We start from the raw sequence: 14758 nt of genomic DNA, 5'->3' as shown, positions 1-14758 counted from the left end.
GAGATGATATTTGGTATATACTCGGATGATATTTGGTAACAACTAGAAGTTGAGAAAAAAGCATTTTAGGCAGGCAGAGCAACATGAACAAAGTCATGGAGTGAGGAGGGAAGGTTGGCTCAGGACACAGAGGAAATGAGTTTAGCTGGTGCACACGGTATACCTGGGGGAGCACACAGAGCTTAGGCTGCAAAGGCAGATCAGCCCCATGCCTTAGATTGTCCTAAACACCCACCAGGATGAATTTATATGTCACTCAGCAAACAGGGAGTGACTTGAGGTTTTTAAGAAGGAAACAAGTCAGGCATCACATAATCTGAAAGATCTACACTGGCTCTTTGTTCCTTCCATAAGGAGTTATCTAATTCTTTACTTGTTATAAACATTTTGCAGTTTTCTCTCACCCTTGGGTTTTGTCTTCCTGACTGGGTGCCATGTAAATCCAGAGTGGAGTGAACAGAGATTAGTCTTTTTCTGAAGCCCATTCTAGCCGTGTTCCTGTGCCCTTCTCTTCTTAAAGTGCACAAGTTCCCCATTTGGGTCTAGAACAGAAGCCGTTCTAATTGAAAAGAACTGAAAGAAGAAATACTTTTGAATAATAATTCTTGGCATTCTTATTGCCTTTTTTTCTCTAATTGGGGAATATTTCAATGGAAAGCCCAGCATTACCCCCACTTCTCTTGGCAACTAACAAGAGAAGGAGCAAGAGAACGGGGTAAGTAATTCCATGGATAGTCATGAACCATTGGCATCTGCCTCCCTGTCCCCTCAAAGCAAGAGACCAGGTCCCTCTGTTTTTCCTGGCAATTCTAAAGCAAGCATAAACCCAGTCTCCAAATCAGCAGAAACCTTGAAAACAATTAGGGCCAGAAAGGCAATTGGGTCCCCTCCAAATCAAAGCAGCTCTCATTTTGTTTCTTTGTATTTTAAAGTTGGTTGAGGATAATCTGCTTACCTGTTGACAATCTGTGTCAAAGTTTCAGCCTCACTGGAAATGGTTGTGATCTGAACTCCTTCAGAAAGAAAAGAAGAAAAAAACTAAAGGAAAAAGAAAGAAGGAAAACACACACAAACTCCCACCTAACTCCAGCTCTTTTAATGGACAAGTTGACAGAGTCCTTAACTAGCACCCCTCTGGGTCCCCACGATAATTACAGGCTGGAAAGGAGAATTGTGTTTCATGTGATTAGAGACTGTTTATGCCTCTGTCCATTATGAAAAAAGAGGAGGAAGCATTTTTAAGAACTTGACGCCAAACATTTTCCACTAGGGAATTTTACTCAATTACTTGCAAAATAATCTCAAACATGGTCATTTCATCATTAAAATGTTCTTTTAAAAATTTACCACAGACTTGTTTAGAGCTGATTTTGATGGGTGGCACTTTGGAAATTATGTGCTTGATTTAGCGCCGTCCTCCCCTAAAACTGTACCAACCACACCCCCTTCCCCATTGGTGTTCCACTTAATTGACTCAGGCTCTCACTTTCGCCTGCCCAGACATTGATGAAGATATACAGCAAACAACTCTTTAGCGGCTCCCTTTCCCTCTTATATAAAGGGAATCTATCAACCTGGAGAGAGAGAAAAAAATAAAAAGCCCTGGGGAGGCAAGAGGAGGGGAGGAGGGGGGATGGAGAGGGTGTTTGGCTGATCACCAACAGCCTTTCCAAAAGGACTAGAATTAGTAAAGAGTTTTATTTGCTGAAAGAAATTTCTTTGCAGCTTGATGTTGGTGATATGACTAGTCCAGGAAGGAATGGGAAACAGGAGAAAGAAAACTACTTAACACAGCCTTAAAATCAAGGTATCTGAGCCAAGAACTTTGCAGGGAAATTCATTCCTAACCTCTGCTGACCTCATCCAATATTGTATCATCAATGCCCAAAGCACGATCAAAATTTCCATCAGGCACTCCTTCCTCTCCCTTTTAACAACTAACCAAAATTCTCCTCAGCCTGAACAATGCAGTTCAGATCCCATTTCCCACCCAATGTAGCTCTCCTTAACCACTTTATCCTACCCTCTTCTTTCTTTAAAATCTATCTTCACTTATGATCACCACCACAAAGTCCAGATTTTTATCAGTCAATGCCCCTCTCAAGAGCGGAGTCCAGAGCTGTGGGGACTATAAGACTGATATAGTTGCCTCCATAAAACCAGTTATTAGGGTGTGTCCGGATGAGATGGGGTGAAGGGATGGGACGTATAACTTCCTTGAATATCTGTTGCGTAGGCATCCCTTCTCCTGACAAAGGCAAAAAAGCGTTCTTCTCACCATGGGGAAGGGAGCTGAATTGCTACTCGGAGAAGGGAAGGAAGGTATTACATGCATGGGAAGGAGGCACAGGATGGAGATGGGATCCTTGAGGCTACAGAGGGGACTGTTTTCCCATAAGTCTCCAGAGGCTGATACTTCAAAGGGAGAAAGAGGAGACAAGGCCTGTGTTTGTGTGTGTCTTTTGGAAAGATGCTATCATAAAAGGTGTTCCTGAATCAAATTAATACAACTTTTTCTGTGGTTGGGAATGGGTGTGTGTTTTTTAAAAAAAGCGTCTGTGGAATTTGTGTTCTCCTTAAGTATGGAAATTACATTAACAGCACCATAGTGCCCTGGACAGGTCAGGTAGGAAAGGCACAAAAAGGCTCTTATTTTACAGATAAGAAAAAGCATGTAGATTTTTCTAGTCTGGTACACTTACACATTTCCTCCTTTACTCCTCACTAAACAGGCAGGCACGCGCACGCACACACACACACACACAATTTTGCTCATTCTCTTCCCAACAACTAATATTTTTGCTCTCTTTCTTTAAATTGTCCCCACCTGAGCCTGTAATGCTCATTCTCTTCTTCCAGATTATTTAAAACCTGTCAGGCATTCAATGTTATGCTGAAATGTTGTCCTCTCCATTAAACTTTCCCTGTAGGCTCTGGCAAAACAAAACCAGCATTGTCTCCTCTTTGAACTCCTACTGCATTAAAATTCTGCTCTATGTTCGCTAGCACATGCATGTTGTGTAGTGGGGAGGGGTTGTGGATTGGGGCACACATGTGTGCTGTTCCCATTGGAACCAAAGTTTCTTGAGGTCTAGTAGGCAGGAAAATTATTTAAACATATAATAGATCTCAATAAAAACTGGTTGATTACGTGAATGCTGGATCAAACTCAGGTGGCTTTAGTTATTCCCACAAATGTCTACGGTTGAATAGGAATCTTGGAGGAACTGAGATATTTTATTCTCATTTTCCTTTGTCAATGACTCTGGGACTTAAGAAGTCCGAAAAGTGCTTCTAGAGTTCTCTTCCTTTATCCCAATATCCAGTGTTGACTCTGTCCCAGGTATTTACTCCTACCCCTTCCCTCAGGTAGAAGATAAATGCATTCCATAGGTACCAAATCAAGGACAAGATTCCTCCAAATGCCTTGGAGTCAGCTCTGGTTTGAATGTTTGTTGCCTCCAGAACACATTCTTAAAACTTAATCCCCAATATAACAGTATTAAGAGGTGGGGCCTTTAAGGAGTGATGGGTCATAAGGGCTCTGCCCTCATGTATGGATTCATGCATTCATGGATTAACAGGTTAATGGATTAAAAGGTTATCACAAGAGGGGGCTGTTATAAAAGCCAGTTTGCAGCCTGGCACTGTGGCTCACGCCTGTAATTCCAGCACTTTGGAAGGACAAGGTGGGTGGATCAGTAGGTCAGGAGTTTGAGACCAGCCTGGTCAACATGGTGAAACCCCGTCTCTACTAAAAATACAAAAGGTAACCGGGCATGGTGGTGCTCATCTGTAGTCTCAGCTACTCGGGAGGCTGAGGCAAGAGAATCGCTTGAACCCGGGAGGTAGAGGTTGCAGTGAGCCAAGATTATGCCACTGCACTCCAGCCTGGGTGACAAAGTGAGACTCCATCCCCCCGCCAAAAAAATAGAGCCTGTTTGCCTCTCAGTGCTCCACTGAGATGGGAACATGGTGATGCCTTCCCCTGTATTATGATACAGCACAAGGCGCTTACCAGAAACCAATGAGATGTGGCTCCTCAACCTTGGGTTTTCCAGCCTCCAGAACCATACAAAATAAATGTCTTTTATTTATAAACTACCCAGTCTCAGTTACTCTGTTATAACAACAGAAAATGGACTAAGACACAGTAGTAGAATCTCAAGCAGTGTCCCCTGAACAAGGCATACATTCCTCTGCAAAGGAAGTCAACAAACTATCCTCCCTTTCTCCCCTAGTTTTAATCTTGCTCATAAAAATAGAAGGGTCAGTTCTTTTTGAAGTTTTGGCAAAAAAAAAAAAAAACTTCTGTCCTTCCTTCCATATCATTAATTCCTTCCAAAGCAAATATAATGGACTATACGATGAGTGACACTGGGGATAAATAAATGGGGCATACTTGACTCAGCACCTTCTGGGTTATTGAAACTGCCTGTCCACAGGGCAAAGGCACTCAGTTCCACTCCTAATTCCAAAAGAGAATTGGGGGTCTCAGGTGGTCTCACAGTGGTGGGCTTGGAGGCTCATGTCTCTCTGTTTCCACTATTAGGAAACATTAACAGGCAAGAAAGGGTGATTTAAAATAAGTCTGATTACAAACACAAACCACACATTCTCAACTCTAGTATCACTATTGTTTTAACTCCATGTTTTATTCTTCTATTTTTCAATTGATTACAAACTTAAATGGGGATTTAAAGAGTGAGAGCAATTATCAGCTCCAAAACCTAAACAGTTAATGGATTGATTGAGAGGCCTTTGAGACAGGCACAAAGGCTGACATTTGTACATGAAAGTAACACATGGGGGAGGCTGAGGCTTCTGTGTAGCAGAGGCAGAGGCTTGAGGCTTCCATGGGCCACATGGGATTTGACCTTTGCAGGACAGTTACAGCTTTTTATAGTTGTGTCTGTAAGCAAGTGGCTGTTTTTTGTAAAAGGTGCTAGGCTGTTCTTAAAAGGCTCAGCCCTATTTTAACAGATGCTGGCCTTCGCATGCACCAACTGGAATAGGTCTTAGAAAGAGGCCTGGGTTACTCAAACTTCTTCCAATAGTTTATCACCAACAAATGAATCTACTTAGAGGAACAAAACGATACCATACATGCAAGGCTGAAGGACTCTCCTGCAAGATAAGGTGGGTATTCTATAATGTTTTTCTCCCTCTTTTTCTGGGTAAGAATCAGTATTACAATTTTGTTATATTTTGTTTGCTTATTATCATAATTTTGTGCTTTGATCTGGTATTTTATATTGATTCAATGTACCATTTAAGTCTATTGGAATGCTACCAGGGAAGAAATGGAGTTCACCTAGAGATTGAAAATAAGTCTTTGAAGAGGCCCTTTGACTTCAACTCTGGATGCAATACAGGTCACGACATCGTATTTTCTCCTAATGGGAAGAGGCAGAGTCAATGCGTGCCTGTATATGTGAAAATGCTGATAATAGTAGCCACTATTCCTTAAGTGCTCACCTTCTGATCTATTCTAAGTGCTTTCCATGTATTTGTACAACAACTCTATGAGGTGGTTCCTCTCATTATCCTAATTTTATGGGTGACGACACTAAGGCATAGAAAGGTTTAAATAATTTTCTTAAGGGCAGAATAAAACTAAAATGATGGAACCACATTCCAAATCCAGTCAGTCTGACTCCATAGTCTATACTTTTTACCACTAAGCTTTAAAAATAATTGCTTACTGAGGCAGGGACATTTTTGGAACTAAATGTGTGAGGAGAAGAGAAAGTAAGGAGCTAGACAATTATTTTGAATATACTAGACAATCTGCAGCACCATCTTGCCCCTTCTCCTGGTCACAGCTGATTGAACTGGGGTGGACACTTGACCCAGGAGCCATGAAAGCAAAGTCTGGAGAGCACCCTATGACAGAGTATTTAAAAGACAAGCTGGTCAACCCAATTTTCTCCAAGGATTTAAACTAAGTAGAGATACTTGCCAATAGTGAGGGTGGGTGTTGGAACTGGAAGGCTGTATAATTTTAGCTACCATGGTAGACATTTGGGATCATGAGGAAAATGAGTAAGCAGAAAACGCTGGCTGGCAGAAAAGAGAACAGAACAGAAATTTAGAGGAAATCTGAGATAAACATGTACTATCTGAGAAAAAGACATCTTCGATTTTCTTGAATGGATCTCCCCTTTTTCTTTGTAATCTAAGTAGTCCAATTAACATAGTATAACCATAGGCTTTCTATCTTAGTTACTCAAGCAGCAAACAGAATGTCTGGGAATATTAGGTGCTCAATAAATGCTTTGTTAATGAAAGGATTTAAAAAGATTGACGTTGAATAAATGTAGAATTCTGTGATTCAGTGCTGAATAACCTGGTGGTTTTCTCAACATATTCATTATTCTCCAATATACAACAAAATATTTTCCAAACACTTGATTGGGTACAAGGTCTGAAACCTTCTGCTCCCAAGTTCCTGGTTCTTACAGACACCGTCAACACTGGAAGGACACTAATAGTTGTATGCTTCCTTCATAGTCCAAAGACACTGCTATTGCACACCACTCCACCCCAAGTAGGGTTGCCAGATAAAACACAGGATGCCCATCCAAATTTGAATTGCAGATAAACAACAAATAATTATTTACTGTAAGTATGTTCTAAATATTTCATGCTACTTATGTATACTAAAAAGGTATTTGTTGTTTATCTGAAATTCAAATTTAACTGGTCATCCTGTATTTTTATTTGCAAAATCTGGCATTCACCAAGTGTCAATTTTTCTCCAAATCACCAGGCCAGTTCAAAATGCCCAGCTCTTAGCATTTTCTTCCCGTATCATCTCATCCCCATCCAGATGATGGATTCTCCTCTCCCCATATCCCATTCACCCAAATGTGCACAGGTACACATAGGAATGCACACAAACACACACACGTTCTACAAAAGGAAGCTCTAATATTTTTTGATGCTTAAGAGGTAAAAGTTGCTCAATTCAAAGTATTGTTAAGCTCATTTAAAATTTCAGAGGGACATGGCAATACTTTTTACCTTTTTTTCTACACTTTCAGCATGGAGAGGTCTTAGTAATACCAACATAATTTTCTCTGCTCCCAGGAATGCTCAACCACTTTGCTAGACTTTCTCCAAGGGACTTAAACATATGAAATTATTTCAGAAAATGTAATCCAATCTTTCCACATTGACCAATTCTTTAAATTATCAGCAAGAGATACTGCTCACTATTCCTGCCACCCCATCCATGATTTCCAGTGGCACCATGAAATCCCTCTGGCAGGAAGGGGCCTGGCCCTGCCACCCAACCAACTTTCTTTAGGAGAATCAGTGTAGAGAAGTGGAGGCAAAGAATCATGACCTTGAGGCTACCTACAGTAGCATTTCCCCTGTAAGCATCATCATCCCCCCCTGCCATACTCAACTGATGCCTGATTCTTCCGCCCTCCCTCCCACAGCCATGCTTAAAGGATACAAGGGAGAGGCCATCTCTTTTAGTCACACTCATGATCCCAGATGGCCTCTGTGCCACAATCTTAACTTACATTTTTTTTCATTTGTTTAAGGCATTACCTAACTTCTCTCACTTGCCTCATCTAGTCCCCCCAGTAACCCGGTAGTGTGGGTGTCACTGCAGCATTTGCAAGAAAGGAGAGTGAGGCTTGAGGGAGCGCAGCAAGGACCTGGTCCCCACGTCCCTATTAGGAACTGGCAGAGCTACGACTCAGACTCAGATTTTTCCCTCCCAGCCCTGAGCTTCTCCCCACTCTCTTGCACCTGACTCAGGTAAGAGTGTGTGGTCTGTGCAATGATAAGGTTCCAAGGAGATGTAATATCCTCTCTGTATGTGAGGGTGGGGTGGACACTGTCCCCACTTGACACCCAGGAAGGCAGAGGAAATTAAAATTACATTTCCCAAGCAAGTGAGAAAGCACAGTGGGTCAAAGGATGGCTGGAATTTGAAGATGCCCAGCCCCCAAACAGACTAATCTTCCTGAGCCAGGGGCAAGAGGTGCTGCTTGTCAGTTATCCAGGGCACACTAGGTCATTGCAGAGGGCACATGCCCTCCTAAACCATTGCACTAGATGTTAAATGAAGCAATTAAAGATGAAGGGGACATTTTAATTACCAGGCCTGGGCAGCTCTGAAGGGCCCCAAGTTTCAAGTGAATGTGAAGACTCAATGATGCTGAACGGGAGCAAGTCACCTGGCATCATGGGGCTGATTATCTGAAAGCCTGAGGAGGAAAAAAGGGATGCCAAAGAATAAAGCAAGGGAGAAAAGAGATGCCACATGACAGAAAATTCATAAGACAGCAGGAAACTGGAAGAGATCCATAACATCCTGAAGTGTGGGATGAACCTGCCTCTCAAGGGAAAACGGGCAAATTAGTCCCGTTAGCAATTTTAGAAATTCCCTCTTCTCTTCTGTCTAATGGATATACAATTTTCATTGTTTCAGCTTCAAGTATATCATGAACTTTTCACCTTTCTATCTTCCCCAAGCCAGGATTTTGCCTGCCTCCATCACCAGCAAGCCCAGGACAGATGCCTTAGCAATGCTGCAGCCAGTCTGTCCTGTCCGGGGCATTCCAAACGAGGTTTACCCAGAGCCATCTCAGGAGCAAAGAGAAAGATGACTGGGTTGGGGGTTGCAATGTATTATTTTTCAATTTTTGGAAACATTTTCTCAATAATGATCACTAAAACTCCAGTTTATATAGAATTACAAAGCCAGGCACAGTGGCTCAGGCCTGTAATCCCAACACTTTGTAAGGTCAGGCAGGATTACTTGAGGCCAGGAGTTGGAGACCAGCCTGGGGAGCAAAGCAAGACCTCGTCAGTACATAATTTTTTAAAAAAAGATTAGCTGGGTGTGGTGGCATGCACCTGCAGTCCCAACTACTCAGCAGGCTGAGGTGGGAGGATCTTGATCCCAAGAATTCAAGGTTACGGTGAACTATGTTCGTATTACTGCACTATAGACTGGGCAACAGAGCAAGACCCTGCTCCAAAAAAAAAAAAAAAAGAATTACAATATTTTTTTTCTGCTTCCTCTTTTCTCAATCTATTTTAATACAAATTTGAATCCAGAAGGCAAACTAGTGAGAGGTGTGTCTAGGGAATAATACAATTTCCCAGATTTAAGACTGCTGCTCTTTTATGTACCATAAAATGCAATACGTCTATGAGTAGATCTGTTTTTAAGCTGGTACAGAGAGGCATTAGGCTCACCCTCTGGCCAAGGGATTTACCATCAGTCACTAGCCTTGTAACATGTTGGACTCAGATAAACTAACTGGTCAGTTCCAGAATGAAAACAAGAACCTCAGTATCTGGCCTTTTAGCCTTAGTACTTCTCCCAGGTAACACTGCACGGAATCTTTGGGGTTTTGCCTAATCTCTAAAAATAAATGCATGGTTCATTTGACCCTTGGTGGATTTGTCATCATGTTTCATATTTTCTACTCCTAAACTAACATATTTTGCCTCCACATAACCTGTCTACCCAACCATAGAGGTGTCTAGAAATATGAATAAGAGTTATTAATGTACTTGTCTTCACATCTCCTTATTTTCACTGGGCTGGGGCCAGCCAAGATCACTGGATAGTATTAGGAGGATGCCGGCTCTTTCTCCGAAGCAGAGAGGAGGGGCTGCAGCCCCTTGGGTGGAGCTTCCCTCACTGCCCAGCAGGGAAAAGACCCTTTTCAGGCTGAAAGTCAGCAGCATCACAGGGAATGAGCTGACAGCTGAATAGGAAAGGAGACAATAGTTGCTTAAGAAGAGCAGGCCAGCGCCTGAGAAACGGGCCTGCCTGCTAATGAGTGGAACCAGCCCTGTGCTGCAAGCTGGGAGAAGGATGGAGTGCCTTTCAACGAAGATGCATTGTCTTCAGTGCCCAGAGCACAGGCTTGCTTGCGAAAATCTGTGTCCCAGAATCCTGATCTGAGAAAGGTCTTCTGGAGGTCAAGTCCACTCCTCTGCCTTCATGATTTTAAATATCATCTAAACAATAGTATCTTTGCCTGTGTTTGGGGAAATGAAGAGTGGCACCTGGTCTATTCCAAAAACTCCCCAAGGAAAAATATGTCTCAGCCCTTGTCATTTACCCAACCCTGTTCCCACCTCTCATACTGACAGAAAACAAATGTATGAAGTCATCGCTGCTGGTTGGCACAGACCCTCTCATGCCCCTTTCTCCCCTTTCCCACACTTCGTGTCATCAGATTAATTTATAAAAGCAGTCCTTCCACACCCCCTAAGACAGCTAGGAAAGCTTTGTTTTGGTTTTGACAGATGGGGAAACCAAGGCAGAAAGAGTAATTGAGCCAGGGGCCCTGAGGACTGGTGCATTCTGGTTCTCATCCCACCCAAGCCTGCCAATGTCTCTTCTCCATGGAGCAGAAGAATGGACGGTGTCTCTCTCTTTCCCCCGTAATTAAATCAGAACGGCCCCACTTCAGTAAAAACAACATTTGTTTAGGGAGAAAAGGGGGAACTCACCGTGTGGTGCGGCCTTCCCTTTGAGCTGCCCTGACAGAAACAACATCGGGCCCATGTGTGCCCGCCGGCTTTCTTTTGTAGTAGGCGCCATTCATCATCGCCTGCCTTTTGGGGCAGCTAAGCGGAAGACTGGAAAGGGAAAGAAAAAAAAAATGGCACAAGCTTCCAAAAACACAGTGGTGTTTTTTTTCTTTTCACTTTTATTTTAAAGTCCAAAATGTAAACTGCAGGGCTCAGTTAATCAGAGGGCTAATGCTTTCCATTTCAAAGCTCCTTTAATCTGAAGAGACATTTCACAAATATCTCTTCTCCAGGCATCCCCTCTCCCATCCCATTAATAATATAATAATGCTGGCTTAAATTGACAGAGTAGGAATAGATTGGAGTGGTGTGTGCAAATTCACTCATCCATCCTCGCAGGTCTGAATTCAGACCTGCCACCCCAGTGATCTGCAAATAACAAATAAAACCTCCACTTTTTGAAATGTACTCTGTGGGGCCACTTTGCTTTTAGGAAACCCAACATATGAATCACTTAGCAAACAGGCAAATTTCCTTCATTATGAAAGGTTTGGAGGAAGAGCTGCTAATGGAAGCCTATACTGGGAGTTGGGAAGCCTGGGTTCAAATTCACTCATGGCTCATTAATGCACAAGCATATTTATTCTACTGTAAACAAGCACACACTATGTCCCAGCCCCTCTGCTAAGGGTTGAGGTTAACAGGTGAAGAAAACACAATCTCCTTTGAGCATTCCAGGCCTGGCTCAGCCACTGATGAGCTATGTCCTTGAGTTAGTTGCTCAAGCAATGTGGGTCTCAGATCTCCCTTTTGAAGAAAAAAAATAATAGCTGGCTTCCCTCTAGGTTGCAGAGTGAGAAGGTAGTAAACCAGTGCATTTAAGTGTTTCTTTACAGATCATTAACTACTGTGGGGAATGGAGGGTCATAGGAATAATAGAATTTTTGAGCTAGCAGGAACCAAAGAAATCAACTATTCCAACCTTTTCATATAAGAAGAGAGTCTTAGAACTAAAATGTCAGGAGCCTGTGTCTGTACAAAAGCCACCAGAAATGAAAACAAAGCATCTTTGAAATAATAATATAAGACAGGCGGTGAGGTTAGACAATGTATACCAATTCTCAGGGCTGGGAGGGGAGCTGGTGCACAGGAACAGCAATGAGGAAACTCAGGTTCTAGTCCTACATTTTTCACTAACCAGCTAAGTCCATGGACGAATGATTTAAGTCCCAGTTCTGTTGGTCATCTGTAAAATAAGAATCATGGAGGGTAAAAACAGTGCAATAGCAAGACTTTGGAGTTATATAATTTTTGAGGTCTGTCTCCACCACATTTTAGCTGTGCAATCTGGAGTAAATTAACTAAAAGTGACTCTTTAAGCCTCAGCTTCCACATCTGTAAACTGGGCATAACTCCACCTCCCTAATGAGGTTGTTAAGATTAAATATGGCAAAGCATATAAATTACTTTGAACATGGTGAGTACTTTTAAGAAATGTTAATTACTCTTCTTCCTAGATAATCTCTACTAGCATTAAAATTCCATGACTATGAAATGTCTCCTTAAAATGTGAGCTCATATATGAATACTGACTTTACTGCCTTCTCACCTACCAAGTTAGAAAGGAGCTAGATACTTTCTCTAATAGAAGACTCAATGGAGATCCAGAAGTGTGACAACTCACTCAAGGTCACAGACATGAGTCACAAAAATGGGTGTTCCAGAGGTATTTCTCAAAGCAGCCATCTGTGGCTAAGAGAGGAGAGCCCCTCACTATCTATCAGCCACATCACCATGAACTCAAATGGTTTAAAAGAACAGTAAAAAGGAGAGAAAAAACTCATAGTATGGAGCTCTGACTTTATCTCATTTAACTTCAATAACCCCATAGGGTAGTAAATATCCCCATTTTATGGATGAGAAAATAGAGGAACAAAGGGGTGAAGAAATTTGCCCAGTGTTCCTAAGACTGGTGAGCGATGAAGTCAGAATTCATCAAGGTATAAGGTAGGCCCTTTCAGCTCACATCACATAGCCTTGGGGTCATCACCATGGTGTGTGTACATGCTGAGTAAATCTTTACTGTCAACAGATCTGTGTGCCACCAAAAAGGACTCAATCTCTGAAGCCATGCAAGGAACTCTCCTTCTACACCACAATCTCATTTATAATCTTTGATATGAAGCCCCAAAAGAGTATTTTCCAGCCTGAAATGTAAATATAGCTTTTCCTACACACTTTTTCAGAGTCAAAGAGAAAGTCCAAAGGGACCTAGAGCTTCTGGGGACAGTAGCCAACATCTCTGACCATCCCTAGGTAAACAGAACTGCTGATTTCACAGGCATCAAAGAGTCCCAGGACAAGGGAACATGTGGCATGCTTTAAGGCTAAAGACAGCAGCTGACAATAAATGAAAAAAGACTTTTCAAACAGAATGAATGTAAATAAGAAAAGAAGCCCCTGGTTAGGGAAGTTATTCTAGCAAGTGGCTATATAAATGTCTTTATATTGTTATTTCCAATATTAGTTTGTTGTTCCTCCATGAAAGCTGATTTATTTGAAATGTTATTACTAGAAACACCCTAATCTTTTGGTAATAATTCATATACTGGAAGATTACAGTTTTGGAAGGCAGCCCAGTGCTGTCTGGAATCCTATTTATGGATTAAAGGATTTGAACAGCATTGCAAGCAAGATCTCTAAAGAGTAGGATAATGTAAACCTGGTTCCATATAAAATGCTTTACCCCAGCTATAGTAACCCCATTAAAGTCAGATTGTTAGAGGACACTGGGCACGATGACTTTCACTACACTAAACTGGGGTATCACTGCCCCTGAAGAGCAAGGATTTTTCAAGCCCAGTTGCCCCTGATTTTGACAGACTATGCTTAACTTTGTGTTTTCTCTTTCTCCTAGGACATGCCAGCCTTACATAATAGGTCTTGACTTTTCGAAAGGCTATATTCAGGTGAAAGAAGGAAAAAATACTAGTCATAGCAAAGGCAACAGCGAAGCTAATGGGGTTCATTGACAGAGGAAGGATGACACGTACCCAGTGCTTTTTGTTCTCGGAAAGCTTCAGGTTAACACTGATCCCTGCTCTGCCAAAAGTGCCCCTTTATAGAGCAATCTAGGCCGTGACACTGGGAAAAAGCAGAGAAGACTAAATGAACCTGGCAAGAGAAGGCAAGGGTCACTATTGACCATAATAAGGGTAAAGCACTAACGAGACCCAGGATGACCTACAGAGACAAAAGAGCCCTAATGTGCTCTTCCCTTTGAGGGCTCTTGGGGACAAGTAGTGGAAAGGTCCTGTATGTTAGACTCAGATCACCTGGTTGCACTATTTATTGGCTGTGTTGCCATGGGCTGGTCACTTAACCTCTTTGAACCTGAGTTTCCTCATCTTTAAAGAGATAAAGTCTACTTGAAAGGCTGTTATGAGTATTTAATGAGATCATAGATGACAAACATCCAACACAGAGATGGTGGTCAAGGAATGGCCATGAGTATTATCAAACAACTGGCACATTACACAAAGATGGTCTCCAGTTGCTAAATCAAAGGCTCTTAATTTTGTAGGTCACTTTTCTTTTTTCTTTTTTTTTTTTTTTTGTAGTGAATAGGAGAATTTAATTGGAGATACTATAAGAAGGAATACTAATAATTTTAAAATCCTGAACAATATTCAACTGTAAGAACATGGTAACAAAAGCAACACACAAGTATTTAGGCATCATTCCCACACCCTAGACTGCTGTGGGTATTGAGGTTTTGGCAAATGGATGTTTAAAAGTAAGAACGCAGAGTAATTAGCAGAAAATCCACATGTGACATATTTTGGGATTCTTTTGAAACCAGTTTCACATCTTCTTAGATTTCTGTAGTTTTCATTTTGAATTCTAAAATAAAATAAAATTACTATATTTTCCTAATACATAAACTCCCATTGCATCTGATTATTAGAAGTTAATGAGCTATTAAATGCTCAGATAAATTGTTTTCAATCTTCAATGACTTATTATAAAGGGAAATGCTATAACTCTATTTGAAATGTTGGCTTAGATTTCACTTTGTACAAGGAGAGAAAAAGATATTGAATATTATCTTTTTTTGTTACAGAAGAGTAACCTGAACAGCAAGATCTACTTATTGAGTTGTGGGAATATCTATTTCTTTTTTTTTTTTTTTTTTATACTTTAAGTTCTAGGGTACATGTGCATAACGTGCAGGTTTGTT

This window comes from Piliocolobus tephrosceles, chromosome 1 (genome assembly GCF_002776525.5).
Source record: "Piliocolobus tephrosceles isolate RC106 chromosome 1, ASM277652v3, whole genome shotgun sequence".
Classification (NCBI taxonomy): domain Eukaryota; kingdom Metazoa; phylum Chordata; class Mammalia; order Primates; family Cercopithecidae; genus Piliocolobus; species Piliocolobus tephrosceles.
The sequence above is the reverse complement of the archived record's forward strand: the minus strand, read 5'-3'. Positions refer to the sequence as shown.